The 23,848-nt window shown below is 40.8% G+C and overlaps 1 protein-coding gene across 2 annotated transcripts in view; it reads left to right on the forward strand.

Annotated features, from left to right (window-relative positions):
- The window catches only part of NUB1 (negative regulator of ubiquitin like proteins 1), a 310,162-nt gene that overhangs the window by 62,544 nt on the left and 223,770 nt on the right, over nt 1–23,848 (forward strand). The gene's annotated exons all lie outside the window — the stretch shown is intronic.

Below are 23,848 nucleotides of genomic sequence, written 5' to 3' on the forward strand. Positions count from 1 at the left end.
AGCAAGAAGCTAAAAAACAAGTAAATGAAATACTAGATCAGCTAGAATACCAGGGGGTGATTGAAACTTGCACCTCACAAATGAACAATCCTTTGTTTCCGGTCTCCAAACCAGACAATTCGTACCGTCTAGTTTTGGATTACCGACACCTTAACACATGTTGCAAAACTTTTGCAGTGCAAAACTCACACAGTGCTGCACTAATGAATAACATAGTGCGCAAAAAATACAAAACAACCTTGGACATCTCCAACGGATTCTTTTGTCAAAACATAGCACCAGAGAGCAGATATTTAACTGCATTCTCAGTAAATGGCACTCAAAAACAATTCTGTCGGTTAGCCCAGGGGTACAAGAATAGCCCGGGGGTATTCTCAGCGAGAGTAACAGAATTACTACAACAATATGATGATGAAGCATTATCTTATGTCGATGACATTTACTTAACAGATGATGACTTGGAAACTCACTTGAAAAGAGTGAACACCATAATACTTGGTTTCGCTGCAGAGGGTTACAAATTCAACTTCAAAAAGTCCAGAATTGCCCATCTGACGGTCCTATTCTTAGGATATGAGTTATCAAGTGAAGGCAAAAGCCTGGCAGACAATTTCCTAGAGAAATGTGCCGTAATCCAAGCTCCTAAAACACTAAAAAACCTACAGTCAATTCTAGGCTTCCTAAATTTCGGAAGAACTTACATTGCTAATTACGCAGAAAGGGTCAAGCCCCTTTACGATCTAATTAAACCAGACTTTAAAAGATCCAGTTGGACTCAAACACACACAGAAATTTTGAGATCCTTACAAACAGACATGCTAATTAAAACAAAATTAGAAACCCGTGATAATACACGCAACCTTGTGATCCGAGTCATCCCAGGGAAATGCGGATACACATACCTGACCTCTAATGAGGGAGAAAAGGTACCAATTGCATTCAAATCACATTTGTACACAAAAGCTGAACAGAGATTCAGCAACAAAGGAAAAATGGTTCAAGCAGTTCAAACCGCAATAGCTAGAGAAAAAGACATAGCTGATGGTAGACATATCACAGTCAGAACAGCTGAATCAGCCTTCGAGGCATTAACAACACCGTGTAATTTACCAACAACAACATTGGATCCAGATTGGTTGCAATGGGTAAATTCAATCACAACGGACAAAGTATACTACTTCTTTGATCCAGAACTAGAAGAATTAAAAAATCTAAAATATGAAAAAACGTATCCTCTGCCAATCGACATTCTGCCTCTAAGACATTACGCCTGTGTAATCTATACAGACGGACATGCTCAACCCTCCGTTTGGGGAGAACATGCATACAATCCCACATGTGAGATTACAAAAGAGGTGTGGCACGGAGGTAAACTAAGACCTCTATTAACAAAATCACACTCAGTAGAAACTAATTCAGAACTACAAACTGAAATATTAGCTTTGAAAATGGCGCTAGATAATGCGGATCGCGAATTCCCGACACTTATAGTGTCAGATTCATATTTCTGCGTCAAAGCATATAACAAGGATTTGCAGACATGGATTCAGAACGGTTACAAAGATGACACAGGTGCACCAATAAAGCAGAGACTTCTCTGGGAACAAGTAGCTCTTTTGAAGAAAGAACTACCAAAGACTCACGTGACTCACTCACTGAGTCATCAACGTGATGGCGTTCACGTTGTGGGGAATTCATTGGCTGAGACAGCCGCAGCGGCAGCCACTAAATCGGCTCCCGTAGATCGAAAAAAGCGTACATTAAAATACATTGACGGCGAAACATTGCTGGCGGTGAAAACGTCATCAAAAGGCGACTGCTCAGCGTTACCGATCAACTATCCACTCAATTATACATACATAATCGATGCAAACTCCGCCCCTTTTGCTCGAATCCCTGGAGTGGGGGATAGAGTGATTCCAAACATGGACAGGAGAAACTTGTTAATCGCAGACGCACACATGGGCGAGGGTCACAGACACCTTAAATTAAAAGATTCTCTGGAAGAATTACAATCACGGTACTGGTGGCCAGGCATGAGCCTGCACTACACCATGTTTGTAAAAAACTGCCCAAACTGTAACAGAGATCGCAGTGGGGAGAGAAGCAGTTTAATACCTCGTCGTATCAAGGCAGATAATATTACCAGCAAAAAGAATGGCTTGCGATTAACATACACAGGCTAGTTCCACTTATAATGTAGATCCACAGCACTCGGCTGACGTCCGGACTGTTATACAAGATTTGCGAGTCTAAATGGCATATACGCTAAGAGCATGCTACGTTCGACCAATTTTTCTTTTTCTCAGGCAATCCAGCCTGGGGGGGGAAGGAATGGCCAAATGAGCACAGCCCAGCGGGAATCTTCTCACTTCCTTCCTGAGGGTATGGGATGGTGTAAAGAAAAAACCAAGACAGAAAGCAATCTATAATAGAAAGGATATTAGGTTCGGGAGCTGGGTGGGTCAAACATCTAATAAGTGTCCAACGTAGTCTAAATAACTTGCCAAGAAATTCTCTGAAGGGATTCAGTCCGTACGAATTATTATTCGGAACTAGGATGTTGATCTCTGACCTTGATAGTCAGACTTCAGTGGTAACAGAAAAAACCTTTGATGTCAAAGACCGTTTGGCTATTTTGCAGGACTTAAACAAAACAAGAAAAGACCTGAGCAACATACAGTTGAAACAACAGCCAACAACCACTGAAGATTCACCACCTGTCCCAGCAAGACCTGTCTGGATTCCAAAAGTCGGGGATCTAGTCAGGGAAAAGATCGCGGTAAAGAAGGAATTTGGGCCTTCTTACAGAAAAGCAGTTCCTGTCTTGTCTGTCAACGGGACAAGATCAGTTGTACTACCGCCACTTGCTGGAAAAAAGGAGAACCGAGTTGTATCCATCGACCTGGTAAAACCACAACATGTGGCCGATAACAAACAGTAGGCCAAGTGGACTCCCAATAAGTAGCAGAACACCAAGGTTTGCTACCAGTACAGAGGTCCTAACAAAGAGGCTCATCACATTCGAAACGCCTACAGAAGAACAACAAGGACTATGCAACAATGCAATAGAACTTAGACCTCTGAAAACCCAAATAAAGACATTTAGCAGAGACACACCAATCTATACTGAAGTACCAAGTGAAAATGCAAAAAACAAAAATCCTGAACCAATTGGAACAATTGACAGAACTGCATCCGGTTACTTCATCAACTTCGATGATTCCTCTGAAGGCTTCAGCGAACAAAAGACACAGCCATCATCAAAATCCTTTAAAGACAAAGCAAAGGAGCTTTTGAAACAACTAAAAGAAACATATCTGATTTCTCCATGGATTGAATTTTGGGTGGGTTTTGGTGCATTTATCCTCATACTTTGGCTCATCATGGTATTTACCTTGGGACGCTTCATTGAGGGAAAATATGCTAAAATGGACACAGCAAGTCAGAACATCAACTTGGTCCTCAAACCACACACATCTTCACACGTCGAGAAACGAGAACTTTCTTCAGAACTTTCTTCAGCCAACTTCACAGCAATTCCAATACCTGGTGGGGTAGCCTGGGACAACACTGACTATGAAATTTATGGTCCGGTCGAGATCCTGAAATATCCACACCAAATCAAGATCTCTTTGAGTGACTTTGCAAAACCAAACTCATTTGCTGATGATTGGGACTTTGAAAGTATAAACAATATGATGTCTGACTTAGTAATGTCTGCTAAATTTACAAAACATGATTATTTGCAGGGTTCTACAAATTATGATAGTATGTATTGCTATAACCACTATGGTAACCATTTCTTGCATAAATCTGCACAACCTAGAAATGTTTTAAATTTTAATCAATGGGAACATTGTGCTACTCCTCCAAAAGGGAGCTCTAGAACCGTTTATGACAAATATTCATACTTTCAAGGTTTTAACACTAGTAATGCTGAAACATTTTATTATAAATTGTCAAACAAGACAGGGACCAAAACCATGATAACCAACACAAAATTGATTTATTCTGATTCATTCTTTGAAAAAATGAATACTTTTGGATTCGATTATTGGGACAAAAATGTTGATTTGAAAAGTGTTTGTGGCACAAAAGAATGGCAAGTACAGGGTTTAGAAGCTTTGTTTAGAGCCTGCATGATCCCAGAACAAATGATATTTTTAAATGACACTGTTCAACAAACCACCTGTCTTGGCTTAGCCAAAATCAAAGATTTAAATAACCTGTCTATTCCAAAGCCAACAATGTTTAGCAATAACTCTGATACAGATGAAGAAATAGACATAAACCATATACTTAACCAAAACAGAACACATCCTGATTGGAAACAATGGTTGATCTGGCCCACAGATACAAATAACTGTCAAGATAGATTCCTGAATAAAACACAGGGTTTCAAAATGAACAGGCCAGACCCTAGATATCCTCAAAGACATCACCCAGGGATAATAACAACCTACAGTGTGGGCAAATTATGCCTCCAATGGCTACAGTATTCCACACTGCCTGAAATTAAGCAACACCTAACTTTACTTACTGATGGTGCTGACTTGCGTGATTTCATACTGGGACCACGCAAACAGCGTCATAAGCGTTTCATAGCAGCCTCTGTATATGCAGCATACAATGAGGCCTGGAAGGTTACTCAAATTGAGACAGCAGAAAGAATACGGGAAATTGACCGTATTAATTTGGAAAAATCACTTTCTGTAGTGGACAATGGGTTAATGACTCTGTCCTCCAGAATTTTTTCATTGGACAGCATTGTGTCTTCAGCAATCGATATATTATCGCAAGACTTACTATTATTACAACATGGTCAGTCACAATTGCGTTCTATTGTACAGCTTGGTTGGACGTTACAAAATCTGCGTTCAGGCTATGTGCCTTGGCGTTTAATCAACACAACGTCACTATTCCAAATCTTTAACCTTACTGATAGACAAATCGGTATGGCGCAGAAGGGTGCTGATTATACAATCTTGAGCATTGAAAAACTAGAAAGATTACCAATGACAATGTCAGAACGACCTGTCAGTGAATGGATAATACACGGAATCATAAATATTCCAATCTCAACCTTCAGGTTTCAATACTGCCAAAAATATATACAGGCTGGCATGTACGAGAAATTGGGAAAAGGGTACCTTAAAACAACTTGGAACCTGCCCTATTCACATGCATGTGTCAGTAACAAAGGACAGAAAGTGTTTCTTAGTGGCAACAATTGTGCTATGTCACTGAGCGGCACGCTTCTGTGTAACGGTATTAGTTTGCACGGAGCCTGTGAAGGGAATTCATACAACCTTTCATGTCACCAGCAAGGCGCACCTGCAACTGAAATAGAACCATTCTTTCAAAGACTCTATAATGGGAGTTACATTCTTATTGTAGATCGCAGATGCTGTAGTCTTATGCCCGGGACTCCTTATCTCGTCACTACGACGGCGAAGGTCAAGTGCTGTGGACGTTCTTTGTTCAACAAAATAGGTTGTATGGGAGCTACCCTTTCTATCAGGAAAAGGATTGGGTCAACAATAGCAAAAATTCAGAGTTCCTTCTCCTGGATTCACTATATATCAAGTAATGGGGTATTCCCCAGAGAAGCAAGGGGGTTTGTAGTGTTACAATAGTTACCAAATTTACACTTCATTGAAGATGGTGCCCACAGGTATCAGCAAAAAACATGAAACAATAGTGTTTTTATATATCAAAATGTTGATCAATTATTTATTTAAAAACATAATGCAAACAGTTTATCATAAGTCACAACATGTACAAAATTACAAATTTATTTTAGGTTTTTACAAACGCAAAAAAACATTCATCATTTTAAAAACAATTATTAAAACATCATACTGTCAATTATGCAATCGTTTTAGTTAAAAATTACTGGGACATAGGAACGAAAAAGTGTCGACGCAGCGTTTCGGTGCCTCTTTGTTTTGCACCTTCTTCAAGGACTCGTTCACGAATCAGTTATTCTACTCCAGGTGCGAACATCCTGGTGATCTTTCTTATATTTCAGATTGAACACGTTTCTTCTTGTGCTCGCTGTCTTTCCTTATCACTTATTTCTTGTACAAGTGTCTTTGGTTGAGCGTCACTTGTTTTGGTAAAGTTTGGGGACACGCTTCAGTCCGGTCCGCTTTCCTCTTGGTTTTTTTGAGAGTGATGGAGGACGCCTCTGGGAGCTACCTTCTGATAATTTCATCCACCATTAACTCTGTATGGTTAGAATGAATACATCTTGAGTTTATTTTATCTCCTTATATCTTTTTCTTTGTGGGGCTTTTTTATCACATTAGCGGTCCACTCTGTCAGAGATAGCTGAACTGCACGGCGTCCTCCACCTTCCTGTGCTCGTTTGGAAACGAGAGATAAAATAAACTCAAGATGTATTCATTCTAACCATACAGAGTTAATGGTGGATGAAATTATCAGAAGGTAGCTCCCAGAGGCGTCCTCCATCACTCTCAAAAAAACCAAGAGGAAAGCGGACCGGACTGAAGCGTGTCCCCAAACTTTACCAAAACAAGTGACGCTCAACCAAAGACACTTGTACAAGAAATAAGTGATAAGGAAAGACAGCGAGCACAAGAAGAAACGTGTTCAATCTGAAATATAAGAAAGATCACCAGGATGTTCGCACCTGGAGTAGAATAACTGATTCGTGAACGAGTCCTTGAAGAAGGTGCAAAACAAAGAGGCACCGAAACGCTGCGTCGACACTTTTTCGTTCCTATGTCCCAGTAATTTTTAACTAAAACGATTGCATAATTGACAGTATGATGTTTTAATAATTGTTTTTAAAATGATGAATGTTTTTTTGCGTTTGTAAAAACCTAAAATAAATTTGTAATTTTGTACATGTTGTGACTTATGATAAACTGTTTGCATTATGTTTTTAAATAAATAATTGATCAACATTTTGATATATAAAAACACTATTGTTTCATGTTTTTTGCTGATACCTGTGGGCACCATCTTCAATGAAGTGTAAATTTGGTAACTATTGTAACACTACAAACCCCCTTGCTTCTCTGGGGAATACCCCATTACTTGATATATAGTGAATCCAGGAGAAGGAACTCTGAATTTTTGCTGACGTTCTTTGTTCCCCAGCTCCTTTCCAGACAGGGAGGCAAGGGCATGGCCCGGTCTGAAAATTACTTCTATTCGAATAGACACTTTAAGCAGAATGAAAACAGTGCTTCTTCAGACGCCTACAAGGCTCACGTCATCTAAAGAAACGTATGATCTACAAGTCGCAAGGACGACTGCAGAGATACATACATTATTATCAACCAATTCCCCCGTACATTTCGCGGAAATCCTGAGCGAAATCTTAAATATTTCTGATACCACAGGGGTCTCAAAGGTATTTAAGACAGTATTTTCGATGGCATTAACACCATTCAAAGCCATACTGGGTATTTTTCCAGACTTCGTCCATTCGATTTTTGGCGGACTTCCCTTGATCCTGGGACTAATTGCAGGAATCCTATTCCTAGTCCTTATTTTTCGTTATGGCAACCCATGTCACAGAACAAAATCTCACGACAATGGAAGATACGATCCTAGCCATTGGATACCGGGACCGGATATCAAAAATCCTGGGACTCTCCCGGCTTAGAGACCTGAACATGACTTGGTTTCTATCATTTCGACCAATGTGGCAAAGGTGTGTTTTACCTGTACTAAGGTGTCTGCTATGCGGAGAAGAATGCGTGTTAGACACCTGTCTGACGCTACAATCGGATGCGCCGGTGGATGCAGATACACTGTTGGTTCCTACCAAGGTTCACGCACTGTGCTGCCCTCAAAGGCTGCCAATTCTGATGACGGCATTCCTGGAATCTTCACCACTGCGATTGAGTAGTGAAGTTCAAGATGAAAGCAGCATCGAACAGGTACGACCTTCTGTCAGCAATACAATTCAGAAAGTCAATGCAGACAATCATGCGCACGAATGCATGGTTACCCCTATTTCCGACTTAGTGGAACTTTCCCATGAAGCTGTTGACAGTTTTTTCGAAAGCCTGAATGATATGATGTTCTCTCCGGAACAGAAATAGAGACTTTTGAGTAAACTCGCACACGGCGTGCCCTGAATTCGGCCTTCAACTTAAAAATAAAGTCACATGAACAATTACAATCCAGTTCACGGACAGCAACTTTTTTCAGCAAACCCTTAAAATATTTTTCTATATATTTTTCCCCGGGACACTGATCTTCTGCTTAAAGTAAGAAACTATTCCTAGAGAACTAAGATTTCTATTTTTTTAGATACTTTATAGACTTTATATAGACTTTAGCTGCCCACTGGTATGTTCACAATATATTTTATGTGATGAAATGGTTTCGACTTTTTTTTCTGTATAGCCATATTAAGAGCCATTTCATGTGTATTTCTCATATACCAACAAACAATAATGCATAACAATGCGTGTTTACTTTTGCATTTGATTCATAGCTTAAGTGCATACGATATATATGACTGCAATTTTTCAGTATATTTGAAAATTTCAAAATGCATTTATGTATTTTGGGGTGGTAAGGTATACACTATACTCTATAGTATGTTGAACTATGTTATACTATGCATAGATTAGTAGATATGACCATAGTTAGCGTGGAGTGGGTGTCGTGTATTTCTATAGGTTCTGAATCGATCCCCCTATTCCTGACCCTATTCTGGTTAAACTACCTAGCTAGTTAACTAACAGTCAGCCCATGAGGCAAGAAATCCCCCATGATGCAGATACCGTTATCTGACGCAGTCACACTACGGCACAGGAACGTGTTATCTGATTAGGTCATAACGCTTGAGATCTAATTAGACAAGCGATATTCCTCCAGCCCCTGATAAGGCATACGACGTTCTCATAACAAATCAAACCTATGACAACCTGGATAATCCGTGCGGCCATTGTTTTGATTTCACAGAGAACTTTAGTAAAGAATGTGCTAACGAGCAAGTCGTATGACATCTTTATTGACGTACCTATGTCCATCCTTACGTCAATCCCGGCACCTTTAAGGTATAAATATTGCCGATCTTGCCCTATGCAAAACACACGCGTGGTGACAAGACGGAGCAGCCACACTTGCCGAAGCCGAGAGCAGAAGCAGACCCCGCAGGCAGCAGCCCCGCCTTCCTGACGCGCTGAGAGACGCGCTGCTATCTCAAGCCGAGAGACCCAGCACCGGCGCTTCCGGGTAGCCCTCGCAGGCAGCCTGGAATATCGAGAGCAGAGAAAGAGATACCATTCCTCATTCATCCTAAATTCCAGGTACAGAACTGAATAACCCCTCCTAGAGAATTCTTTAGTTATTCACTTGGCAAAAACAAACTTAACTTAAACTGTAACTTTCTATTCCCGCCCACGCATTAGACTTAGGTCAGGTACACGGGGTAGGCGTATTTAGAAACACCAGTTGAGTACGTTTAGTCAAATGTATATGTGTATGTAAATATATTTTAATCATTTTAAACATCATATGGCTCAGAAACCATATCAATGTTTTTACAGTATTATTTTATACTATTGCTTTTAATGTATGCACTTTACTTAACTATAAGTATCGCAATAATATCGATCCATTTCTCTTGTACGAGAAAAGAGACTGATCAATAAATAACATCTTTTTATTGAACACGCCCGTCTCTTCCTTTTCTCTACATTCTGATGAGACTAAGAATGCACGTACTGACTGAGTAAAATAATTGCCTTGTGCTCACACGACTCTTGAGATTGACTCTTGATTAGGGGAGAGCAAAGTTGTCATGTTCTATGGTTGTCAGAAACTAAATCCCTTCTTGTCTAATCAGGGAAGTTAATCCTTCCTTGAACATTCGAGAAAGTTTCTAGCGAACTCTGAGCTTAGCTGGCAAACCCAAAAATTAAGTCTAGTATCGACAGTAGTAGACCTAGTTAACGTCTGGCCTAGGCCTTTACTGCTGTAGGTACTATTCCAATGCGCAGAGCCTATTGGGAAAATAGGAACTACACTACACCAGGAATGACTAAAGCAGATCAGTATGACCTGCCGGCACAAAAATTGAAAAGGTGAGCACAGCCCAACCCAATTTGAGATATTAAGAGATCTTATGAGTCTCAAGATTAGTTGAACAATAAAACTGTACAGTACAAGTAATACATCAGTACATTCTCAATTATTACAAGACAAGATGACCAAATCGAAGTCCTTATGCGTTTGATTTTCTTTTATTCACGTATTCAAGTTCCAGCGTGAGATGCAGCCAACACGTGTTTCGTCAGTACAAAGTTGGTACCCAGACTTTCTCAAGGCTGTAGACACAAATAGTACAAACTCAAATCAGACAAATGAGTGAGAATATTGGAAAACAAGATCATATAGCTTAACATGATACAACACCAAGAACTCGGGAATAGAAAAAGGGAAAGAATCACCGAAAATGTGCAGGAAATATATGAATGTGATAAAGAGACCCATAGTAAGAACAAGATATCTAAAGTATGGAAACGTAGAAACTGATGTATTCAAACTGAACATCAGGCAGCCACCTAAATGTTCGCCTGTAGTGTAGGTTGATTAATAACTGTGATCTAAATGCTCAAAAAACAGGCATAGCAAAGTAATTCAACGCCAAAAAGAACAAAGCATGAGTAGGATGAGAAATCCGACATGAATAAAAACATGTCCGTGAACTGACTGCATGCAGTGAAAAGCAAGCTAAGAAAATAGAAAAACCCACCAGAAAGGCGGTCGGCAGTATCCTAAGTGATTCGGGTCGCTTAAGGATGTGGGATTGAAACCACAAAGTGTTGAGGGTTGCTTCAGGAAAGGGATTGATAACCACAAAGCAATACCATGTAAATTGAGCAAAGCCAGAGAGGCCCTATACATGAAAAAATAAGTAAACACAAAAATTAGTATATCCAGATCTCATAGATAATGACAAACTAACCTTAAGAAATTAGAATCTTGACACCACTGGTATAAAAGTGAATTGGTGACGTCATGATATGGTGCTAGACTATGAAATTGGAAGGCTGGAGAAGTAAGCGTGCACCATAGGTACGTGTAAACTAGAATGAAAAATTAAAATATTTGTGACGATTCTTTTCAATTATAAAACCCATCAAGGTAGATAGACAGCAAGTAAAACATGGATCCTCTAGCAAAAATTGACTAGTAGTCCTAGCAGAAGGTGAATCAGAGTCACCAGTAATTATGTGTATATATAGTAAAACAGTATATGAAGGAAGTATCTGATTAGGGACTAGAGATGATAGTCTAGCAATATGTTGGGCAAATCCACAAATTAGCATGGAGGCCATCTAGAAGAAGAAACCTCTCTGTAACATAAACAGAAGATATAACTGTGACTGACGCTCACCCGGTGTAAGATACACGACGGGGATAGAGTTCCTATGTTCCGTGTAGAGTAAATCACTAAAGTGTCCCCTCTTGCCTCCTCAGAAAGTGTTCAAAGTGTACCTGAAAGTTATACAAGAGACACCAAGTTATCTTTGCGTCAAAAATAGGAAGGTCAAGTAGAACAGCCAAATATATTGCACCATGCTCACCTAAGCTAGGCAAAAGAACAATCCGAAAAACTATGGTACCAATAAAGGTAAGGAGCATGGAAACCGGAACAAAAAAGTAACCTTTCTAACATACAAACAGAAAATGTTACAATGGCTGACGCTCACCCAGTATAAGGTACAGGGCGGAGATAAAGTTCCTATGTTCTGTGTATGGTAATTTACTATGGTATCCCCTCTTGCATCCACAATAGGTATCCAAAGCATATCTAAAAATTGTACAAGATACACCAAGTTACCCCTGCGTTGAGATTAAAATGGTGAAGTAAATCAGCCAAATATATCGCACCACGCTCACCTTAACTAGGCAAGAAAATTGTAATCAGAAAAGCTATGGTCCCGATCACAGGTATGGAGTAGGGAGAGCGACCTGAATATTGAATATCAAAAAAGAACACCGACAAGAATAGTAAATCAAATAAGGCTGGAATAAGCCGTCCGTAATGAGATAATGAGCTATAACCAATCCTATCTGTACTGTTATGCAGCATTCACCCACGAAATGTAGAAATATGTATAGGATCAGTATGAAAACTCTATCAGTCGTAATCTAAGGGGAATACGTATGAAAAAGGGTGTTAAATTCCCCCCCAAGCTAAGTAAAAACGCTAAAATTATTATTAGTGAAAATACCCCACAAAGACCTCAAAAGTCACTTACCTGAAAAGGCAGATTCCCCCACGCTTGATAACGCGGTTAGAGAAATAACCGATGTAAGCGGCCATCTTAAAAAAGCTCCAGTAACGTGCAAAATCATTTGGGGTAACAAGACTTGTAATGAATAACTAACATAGACGATGGCCCAAACTATAGTAGACCCGCCATGTTGGAAAGGTATGACCTCTTCGTGTACAAAGGGAAAAAATATCATAATCTATCGCTGGAATACTGTCATAAACCCGTAATCTGCGTATACCGGGGGTTAAAACAGGGACGCAAGTTGGAAATGTCGATAACATTTCAAAGAACCGCTATGAGTTATCCTCCAGTTGCACAAAATAAATAAAAAAGGGGATTGGTTAGTAGTAAAACATAGTAAAATACATTTAAAAGGTTATGTGTTAGTAAAGCAGAGCTTTGAAAAAAGAACAGAGACAATAGTGTTGTATTTACTATTACCCAATAAGTAGGTAAATAAAGAGAAGCAACATTAGGGAGGCTAGATGAAACTATATACAATGTCAAATCTTGGTATAATATTTACAGAGAATGCCATCATCACTTCGACCAGGGAATATGATGCACAATACAATCTAGTCATTACATAATTTAAATTATATAGCAAAGTGGTATTGCCTATTGGTCCACAAAGTGTGTTACAATCGGGTAGGTCACCTATCTCATAGCAACAATAGTAGCATGTAAAATGAACTGATTTCCTCAACAAAATGGTATTATACTACAACATAACTGGCAACACATATGACTTTGCATAGTATGTTATCACATGATTGTCTAGCTGCATAAGTTGACATAATCACAATGATGTCTAGCTGCATATGTTGACATAGTCTATGGTATATACACAGGTTAAAAAAGTCAAGACCTATATCGCAAGTTTACGATATCCTAATGAATTTTAGAGACGTACATTTTATTGATGGTACCACAATCAAAATAGTGCCCAGGTGTCACTGAATTGAAAATAAAGATGTCAGGCTGTATGTACAGCGGGCAATACGACAAGTAAAGGATGCATTATCATATTTAATTATCATTCTGCTAAGAGTACAATCACAATGGTATCTGCATGAAGTATTGAAATACTGCACTCATCTGCATGTAAATTGCATGCTTGACCTTGGCTGATTTTAAATATAGGGTTGCTAAATTTCAACTAAATACAACCAAGGGGTCCAAAGGTATAGGCAAATCAAAATATACCTTTTCATTGGAAAGTGCATCTGAACCAAACTCAACAGTGGCATCTGCCTCAATGTAATAGTTATACTTTAAAATTAAATTAAATGGTATGGTCCAAATGGCATCGTGAGAAGGCGAGAATTCTCTCTCCTCTGTTACCTCGTACCAACAACTGCACAGTTTCCCTCAACACTGACAAATTAGAGCTTCAAAGTGACCCAAAGGTCAACCGGCGAAGGGACGACTTTGGAAGCAGGTTTCTACAGGATCAGATCCAATGCCCAAAGTCATGTGAAGAAACCCAAGATGGAGGCTATGACCAATGAAAGAGAGAAACTATGAAAAACTGACAACTCCCCTCCAAACTCCACACAGTAACTAATTACGAGTACACACATTCCAGACAAAATAGAAACTGATGGAAGCTGCAAGAAAGAAAGGAGACCTCTCATATGAAGAGTGTTAAGGTTCAAATCTCCCAGGGCCTCTTAGCAAGTGAAATTTCAGAAAGTCTATTTCTTAAGAACCAAGAAGATACCTTATGGCTGGGGCCTATTCTTTAGACCCGTAGTCAAATGGCAATGAAAAATGTACATTATAAGCTCACTTACAGAGACCAGATCTGTTTTGAACTGAGTCGACCATCTGATGACATGAAGGACCTGCAAGCGGACAATAACAAGTCAGCCACCAGCCATCAAAAGCAATGATGGAGATGGGTCACAATGATGGCAAAGGTGGGACAGCAATCGCCTCAAAATTCTTAAAGAAAGGAGAGACTTCAATCACCAGACTTGGGCAACATGAAAAACAGCTCAAAGCAACGCAGTAGCATGAGGAGGCCAGATCAGAAGAGGAAGAAGATAAGACATAAAACAAAAGGACCTGGCAGCAATAAATAGCTTATAACAAGAGTTCGTAGGTGGGTGTTGGGGAATAGGGAGGGTACCAAACCAGAGTGGTAGATCCAGCGAAAGAGACACCACAGGATTGAACAGTAATTGTATTTTGGATGAGATAAAGATGCTGCATCAGGGGAAGAGATACATAATAAGTGCCAAAGGCACTGTTAAACATTGGATCCTTTAGAACCAAAACACCATGAAATAAAAAACTAGTCAATGCCAACCTACAGCTGCGGTCCAAATGAATGTTGCCTGTATGAATATTGGATGCCTAAACAGCCCTGCTTAAGGACAGGCATTAATTGCCTTCCGAAATACCTGGAGGGTGATGACTCCTTCATCCAAGAAATTCATCTCATACAACAGGATTGGTTAAAACTGGGGGCCCTTTGATTGCCCAGACAATTCTTCACTAGCAGTTCAGGAAAGAAAAGGGCTGTGCTCATAGAATGGCACAGTAAAGTTGAGGTAATCCGAGTCAAGAATGATACACAAGGCAAGTGGTTGATGTTGAAGCTTTGAGAACGGCGCACATTTTAGATCTTATAAATATCTATGCATACAACACAGGTTAAAACTCCTTCTGCATGGCAACAGTGATGGAGGGCTTGAAGGAAGGGAAGAGAGACTTAATTGAAGACAAACCAACCTCTGTGATGAAACGAATGCTAGCTCCCTGTTTACATTGGATGGGTGTGGAACTTTCACAGCAGGCACAAGAATGGCTCACTCAGACGGGTTTAACAGAAAAATGGCAGGCAAAAAACCTAGAAGAGTAAGATTTCACATTGCATTGACAGGTGCATAGCACTTATGCAAGTCTTCACTACTTTTTTAATATTCATAGCTCTGAAATAAGATTGTCCTGACCAGAAATCCCTCCCATCACACTTGCATTATATTTCTGTCATACACATGACAGTAGAAGACATTAAGGAAGTTAATTGGTACATTTCCTGAATTTTCTTCAGAACACTGCCCGGGAATAGGTTATCTAGACCCCTTGCACTAAGGACTTTGTAAATGTGCCAACCGAGACAGAAAGCCAGTTATACTGGCTGAAGACCATCCTCAGAATTCAGAAATGTTGTTTTTTTTATTGGTTATTCTGGATGTTCCCTTTTTAGAAATTTGCTGAGAGTTTTGTTTCTCTCAGTAACAGAATTTCTCAATCCGAAATTCCTTGAATTGAAACCAAGCAGTTCTCTTGTATTTTGAGCTAATCACTGGTAGGATTAATTATACTTGGAAAGACTAGCTTATCTTGTTATGTGTGTATTGCGTTCAAAGAGAGCTGTTTTGGTACTGGTAATCCATGCCTTCAAGTATTGGTGAATTAAACCCATTGGGTAGCCACTTGGCAGTGATTTGTTTGTGCTCACAAAAAACGCTAAATAAAATAAAAACAATTCATGCTGAATCTTAGAGTTTCCCATATGTAAAATTGTTCCTAGGACTATGTGGTAGTTTGATAGGTGTTTTGTTTTCAGTTGGCTAGTGTATAATGTTTGTTTATTATTATCTGCATAAAGGGTGCTGTCCAAAATTTAAATCTCTATTACATTCAATAGTAACTTCTAACTCCTTGATCTGCACATCAGAAGGGGTGTTTTCATCGTGCCTTGCCAGGGGTATCTTTGGCATAATATTTCCATTAAGAGATATTCCCCTTCAAAGGTGCGTACTGTGGAGTACTTTGCACTCTGGCTTGTTTCTTATACTGCCTCTTCATCTTCACTTCATCTACCCCCATTCAGTTTGAACATGTTTTATTTTATGAGATTTATGGTTATATTGTTTTATAATATTCATTTGTTGCAACAAATGTACAACTAGAAGGAGATTTCTCACACTCTTGATGTATTTTGTGTTTTTTTAAATTTGTCGTTGACTTATGAAAACAGCCAATAAAATGGTTTCAGGAAAAAACCCTCAGAGAATCAGTGATTTTATTTCTTAATACAACCACAAATGATAATACAATACTTCACATTAAACTGGCATATTTGTACTATACCCACTCCTTGTATACATATGAAAATACTTCAATAAAATGTCTTGAAATATAACAATAAACTGTCACGAAAAATACACATTTTGGACATGAAGCCGGTTCTGAGGCTAATTTTTTAGAAAATACTATCATTACAGGTAAGAGCTGGTCTAGAACAACAATTGATAAATTCTGTTGCAACATGTATAAGTCTGAATCACATGCCCAGTACCTTTCTGAGGATCTCGGGATTCTAATCCTGCGAAATTGTAGTATTGATGAACTCCATAGTTATGATTTTCAAGAAGATATTTTTTCTAATGAATATTGAACCTATAATAGTCGTTAACGTTGAGGTGTCCCTGGATTATGCTGGTGCCCTTTTCAAAATGTCAGTTTATAAAGTATGGGTGGAGTTGATGTTTGATAAAGAACTGTGGTTAGTATTGCACAGGTATTATTATGCTGAAAAACAATTCCTCTACGCTTGGCAGCACTTTCAATAGATTTAGTTGTGTTCATGCTAAAGGGTTTGGAAATCCTTTTTGGATAGGCTATTTTATTTATACATAAAATGAGATCAAAGGATTTCAGATTCCTCAGACACTCATCTCATTCTATTTAACTAGGATTAGACCACAAATACCTAATACAAATGTTAGGTTAGTTACAATAACTATGTATGCCAATAGTTTGCGCAATGAATTTAAGAGGCTGGAATGCCCTCTATTTAGGAACATCTGAAGGCACTATTCAGAAAATGCAGGTCTTGCAAAACCCAGAGTTGGGGCTGTCAGAATTCTTACACTGGCTCATAAAGAAATGTATGGATCCGTGAGACATGACCTTAAAACAGGTTGCACATCTGACAACGAGGAAGGGAATTTTGCTCAAAACGTAAAATGCATTTTACTCAACATAGGATCTACAGGTCCAAACCAGGGAAAAAGCTACCCCCGTAAAGCAATCACATTATAGAACAATTTTCCTGTCCGTCTTCGGCCATTTGAAAATTTGCAATCTTTGAAAAAACTATTAAAAACACATTTCTTCTAACTGTGTGCCCGATACCGGGCCCATGAATGTGAACCTCATAGGAGTGAAGATAATTTACATTAAAGATAATGATAGTGATGAGGAATATGGCGTAAGACTGGATAGCGAATATTTTTCATTAGAAAAATGTAGCACCGATATCAATCGGTTGTGGTTACGTAGCAAGATGGCGTCTGGCTGACGGCGTCTAAAAGATCGCTCCTGATGCCGGCAGAAATACTATAGATGAAATGATGTGCTGATACTACTTCAAAAAGCATCATACGGAAACCAAACTCACCCTCGATGACAGAAGGGCATAGCGTTTACTTCGTGGCGGCGGCGGAGAAGCTTTTTACCGAAATCTTGCTTGCTGCGTCGGCTGTGCTGGTGGAGCTGCGGGGTAACCGCAAACAGCTAAGGAGAGCCTGCGGAGTTGGCGCATCTGGTGGAGGCAGAGGCAGAGGCAGCCAGGGTAGCGGAGCCCCGAGCGTCGTAGACAGAGCTCTCCTCGGGATTCCGGCGGCACAGCAAGGAGAGGTGACCGAAGCAGTCACAACTTTCGACGGCATTGACCAGCCCAGGATGGCACAGAAAATAATTTGTGGAGGACGGGGAAAGGCCGCAGATATGGAACAAGGAGTAATCCCCCAAAAGGTACTTTACAGGCAAAGGAGCTGGGGAAGGCGGCTGGGAAGGAGGCTGGGAAGGAGGCCGGGAAAGGCGCCGGGAACACCCCAGGGGAGAAGGGTGACACACAAAAGAAAAACAATGAGACTGGTGCATGGAGTAACACTCGAGGGAGAGGGTCAAAACCAGGGGAGGCGAATACAGGGGGGTTTAAGAGCATAACAGGCTTTTTCTCTCCGGCCACCCAGACAGGCACCCCTAAAAAAGGCTCACCGGCACTAGCCAAAAACACGGCAACCCCTAAAGGGAAGAAGGCTGCACAAGGGGAATCTCGGGCGGATCAGATAGCTATCACTGCGGTAGGACAGAAGGGTCTTACACCTGGATCACAGTGGAGGGATACAGCGAAAGACAGCGAAGGCCTTGAAGTTGACACAGACAAATATGGGGGGGGGGGGCGAGAAAACAACTTCTTCCCTGGTCCATGAATCTACTCAACAACAACAGGGCCACCAAGAGCCACTTGTGGGAGAGAGTCCATCTGCAGATCCCAAAGACCCCTTAGGTGGAGAACAACTGTCAACGAACATGCTAGTACAGGAAATAACTGCTAGCAGCAGCCCCAGCGGCCCCAAGGATACTCAGGACATGGGGGACAATTTCTACTCTGTAACTGATGGGTTGGAAGTCACAACCTCGGAAGCTGAAGATAGCAAAATTGCATTACCTACCAGTTCAATTTGTAGCTCCGAGATGGGCACTGGGTCGCAGCCAAAGGACATGGTAGTAAGAAAAAAGAGACTATCAAGGAGACCGAGAGACTCACACTCCCTGGAGAAAGCCAGCAGTGAGCAACGCCGGGCTAGCAGAGCCAACTCAGATGCAATATTGAACTGGGATTATTCAGCCACCAGGAACGTTTACCCAGAACATACAGCACAGACGAAGGCAAGGACGGATGACGATGCCCCGTCTCTTCATACGATACTTGAATCAATCAAGCAACTTCAGGAGGAGACAAGAACGGAAGGAAAAAAGAACAGGTTGGCAACCAAGAATTTACAAGGGGCGGTAAGGAAGGTGGCCAAAATTTGCACAGTCACCAATACAAGATCGCACAAGCCTCCTCGAAGACTGTCAGGCGAAAGACACAGTTAAGCTCAGTACTTATGATAAACAGTTTACAGATGTACAGTGGAAACTGGAAGATCTAGAAAAGAGACGTAATAACCTCAGGATCCTGGGAATTGAAGAAGGAATAGAAGGTGACGACATCAGGGCTTACGTCCTGAAATTAATGAAAGGAGCTTTCCCGGAATTGACTTGTTGGGAATGGGAATCGGAAATTCAAAGGGTCCATCGCTTTCCGCTGGTACAGAAGAAAAATCAATCAAGGGGTCAGGAGGAAGTAGCAAGACCTAGAGCAATATTGATATACTTCGGGAACTTCCTACTGAGAGAAGAGGTCTATTCTAAAGCCCGTCCAAATGCAAGGTGCTCCTTTGAGTACCAGTCAATCTTCACCACCCCCAACTTCTGCCACAGTACAGTAGAGCGCGATGGCGGTTGAGGGAGCTGGTGGAACCATGTCGACAGATGGGCCTGCAGGCCTACCTTAGGAACCCGGCAAGGCTTAAGATCTTATACAAAAATAACACCAGGGTTTTCACATCGGAAGTACAAGCCAAAGCCTATATGGATACGTTAAAACCAGGAAACGGAAATCCAGCATCCCAGGGATAAGATGGGTTACACATGCAGACTTTGCTATATGCTAACAGAAGGAGAAGGACATATAAAGAGGGGGGAGGAAAGGGAAAAGGGGAGGGGAACTTTGCACAGCCCAGTATACTATGTTGAAGGTGTTAGTATGGGGGTGGCATAAGGGGGAAGGTTTATTTCAGCACATCATGTAGGTTTAAACACATACAAAACACGGCAAAGGGAGGCTGACCGTCAGACTCCATCATAGAGACCTTAAGTCTGCTTGCTACACTAGGTTGGGTGGAGGGTGGGGGGAAGGGAATGAGGGGGGAGGGATCAAAGGGTCTGGGTGGGGGGTAAAAGGGGAGATAAAAAATCATCATCATTTAACAAAGAAACTCTGAATAAGGAACACTGGAGGAAAGAAGGTGAACTTAAAGGAACATCATGCGGATAGTCACTATTAATATATGTGGGCTGAATGATGCAAGGAAACGTAGGGATGTGAAAGAATATTTAAGAACTGTTCATGCCGATATGTTATGCTTACAGGAAACCCACGTTGAGGCCTCTCGTAAATTTTTATTGGAGCAATTAGGATACCAACTTTTAATATGCACAACACAAGGAGCTAGAACACGGCGGTGGCGATACTTGCACAAGCCAAGGCTGTAGCAGTTAAAACCACAACTTGCAGATACTTATGGCCGCTGGGCTATGGTAGAATGTCACACACAAGGATTGAATTTCACTCTATGCTCAATATATGCCCCGACAATAGATGACCCGGAAATATTAAATCAAATTAACATACAAATGGCCTATTGGCCTCTCCCAATAATAATGTGTGGAGATTTTAATATTAATGGATTAAATGGCCTTTGGAAAAACGAGCCTGATAGGTTTGTAGGTCGAAAGAAGAAAAGTCATAGAGCTCTGATCCAATTAATGAATGATAACGGACTTATAGATATGTGGGAACAACAAAATGCATGTGGGCGGGCAGTACATACTATTCCGCACCACATAAGGCAATAGCACGCTTAGATTACTTTCTGATTTATCCCACGCTAATCCCCATCTCTAAAGTAAGCAGGCTACCACGGGTAATGTCAGACCATAACCCCCTAATATTAGAGATTTCAACAAAAAAATCTCAGATACAACCAACTAGCTGGTCATTTGAAAGAGCACTACTACAAGATAGTAAATACGTGACACATATGGAAGGCTGGCTCAAGGAATTTCTTGAAATAAATAGGGGGTCCGCTCAGGCAGGGGTAGTCTGGGACGCCCTGAAAGCTGGTATCAGGGGAGAAACCATGAGTTATTCTATCAGGGGCAATAAGACAGAAAAGGCCGAGATGGAGGGGAAGATCAGATTAATTACCACACTTAAGGAAGAATTGGTCAAGGCGATTGGTTCTAAACTTGACATAAAAGAGATAGCACAGAAACTGGCTCTAGCAAAGGCTGCTGTGGGGGAATCGATAGCCTCTAAGGCGGCGGGAAAATTTCTGGAAACAGGACCAATTTGAATATAGCGAACAAATAGGGCGCATACTCGCTGTTAGAACGAGGCAGGCAGCAACTAGGGGGGATATACATGAGTTGATATCAGATGCTGGGGTAATAGCCACTACTCCTAAGGAAATCTGCATGATATTCCAGGACTTCTATCAAAAATTATATAACCCAGATATGGGGATGGGTAGAGAGGAAATAGATCAGTACCTCGAGTCTGCTTTTATTGAGAGACTAGCAAGGGAGGACACAGCTGCATTGGAGGCTTGCTTTTCTACTGAGGAAATCCAGGGGGCAATCAACGATCTCCCCGCCGGGAAAGCGGTTGGGCCAGATCTCATCCCACTAGAATTTTATAAGAAATTTTTTCCAGCATTAAGAGAGGATTTCAACAAACTCCTGATCGAAATCCAGAGTGGAGCAATACCCCCGCCTTCTTGGGGGGAGGCCACTATGGTGGTATTTCTGAAAAAAACAAGCCCCCAATAGTCCCAGGTTCTTACAGACCAATAAGCATCATGAATAGCGACACTAAAATGTATTCAAAAATCCTAGCGAATAGCCTAAGCTCGATAATTGGGAAGGTAATCTCCCCTAGACAACACGGGTTTATCCCTGGGAGGGGTACGGCAGACCACATCAGAAGAGTATGCATGCTATTTGACGGATCGGCAGCCTCACGAGACCCTATGACCCTTATATTGTTGGATGCTGAGAAGGCTTTAGATAGGGTCTCGTGGGGTTTCCTCTGGTCCGCATTAGAAAAAGCAAATATTGGAAAACGCTGTATAGGAGCTCTACAGGCACTATACATAAAGCCTAAGATTAGACTTCGAGCAATGGGTGAGGCGAGTGGAATAATTAAAGTTGGACGGGGAACCCGACAAGGGTGTCCTTGTTCCCCACTACTTTTTGCCTTTTATATTGACTCCTTCATTAGGAGAATAGAATTAAATAGAAACATCCTGCCAATAATATTGAACGGGTATGAAACCAAAATTTTAGGGTACGCTGACGATCTTGCAATCACATCGCCAGAACCTGTATCGGCCCTAGCAGAAATAGAAAGAGAGGCAGATATTTACGGGGCATTGTCTGGGTACAAATTGAACCAAGGCAAAACTCAAATTGTGATCAATAATAAAATTACACTGGCTGACCAAAGAGTAACAGACTCAGCGTTGTATCTCGGAATAACAATAACCTCGGACCTAACCAGGATCGTGGAAAAAAAACCTGGCCCCTGTGATTCAAAAATCCAAAAAGGACATAGATAGAATGAACAATTTGCATCTGACGATAATCGGTCGCTGTAATATAATAATAATAATGATATTCCTCCCTAAAATCCTATATCTATTTAGGACGATTCCACTAAAATTCAATAGTAATTGGTTCAAAGAGATTGAGGGAGTTGCTAACCGTTTCATTTGGGCGCAAGGCAGAACGCGAAGGGCCATCAAGTTCATGTCCCTGGCAAAGAATCGGGGAGGCTTGACAGTACCCGATTTCAGGGCATAATATTGGGCGTCGGTCCTCCAATATACCAGAGGGCTATTAGGGGGTACCACTTTAGATAAATGGAGGGGTAGTGAGGGTATTCCAGATATATATGAACTTATAACCACTGAGACCAGCAAATGGCTTTTAACATTTAGCGAAGCAAATTATTATAAGAAAGTAAAGTTTAAGACAGTAGGGGCTGCAATCTCGGTCTGGACCTTGGTCGGGAAAAAGCTGGGGCTGGGAAGAATGAATTACTACACCCCCTTATTTAAGAACCCCTCGCTACCGGAGGTTTTCCACGACAGTGTAATAAGACAGTGGGATGAGCGTGGCGTAAAGATCATTGGGGATTTTACAGACTCAACAGGTAAAATAACTTTCGATAAGGCACAACATCTATATAACTTAGAGCGCAGGGACTTTTACAAATACTTACAGATTAGGTCTGCCTTGCTAAGGAAGCAAGGAGGCAATAAGGTATTTGAAAGAGAAGGAGTTATGGAGCGATTACAAAACGAGGAGGGATGCTCAATTTCACATATACACGAAGAACTGAGCCACTACAAGGAAGATGATAGGGAGAAAGTCTCGGAAAAATGGAAAAGGAAATTGAATATAGCTGGGAATGAGTTTGAAACCTCACTCAAATTGGCAAATACAGTATTAAAGGTAGCAAACCTCCAGACCCAACATTATAAGACCTTATTTGAACTATATTACACACCGCATAGAATAGCTCGATTGGGGGGGGGGGAGAAGAAGCGGTATAAGTTGACCGCGCTGCCAAAGCATGGAAGCAGACACAATTCATATGTTTGCTTCATGCCCCAATTTAGACACATTCAAAAGCTCAATAGAACAGTTTTTGGGCAGAGCAATGGGGATTCATATAAATTTAACAAATGAAGTGATGGTATTGGGGGTGACGAAAGAAGGGGTCCAGGCAGATCACCAGGAATTTATATTTGTGGCTATAAGCAGGATATGTATAGCAGCTTTATGGAAAGATCCAAACCCCCCAACGTTTTAACAATGGATGTCACGGTTATTGGCTATGTACAATCTAGAAAAGGCATTATATGAGA

Source organism: Lissotriton helveticus, chromosome 10 (genome assembly GCF_964261635.1).
Source record: "Lissotriton helveticus chromosome 10, aLisHel1.1, whole genome shotgun sequence".
Classification (NCBI taxonomy): domain Eukaryota; kingdom Metazoa; phylum Chordata; class Amphibia; order Caudata; family Salamandridae; genus Lissotriton; species Lissotriton helveticus.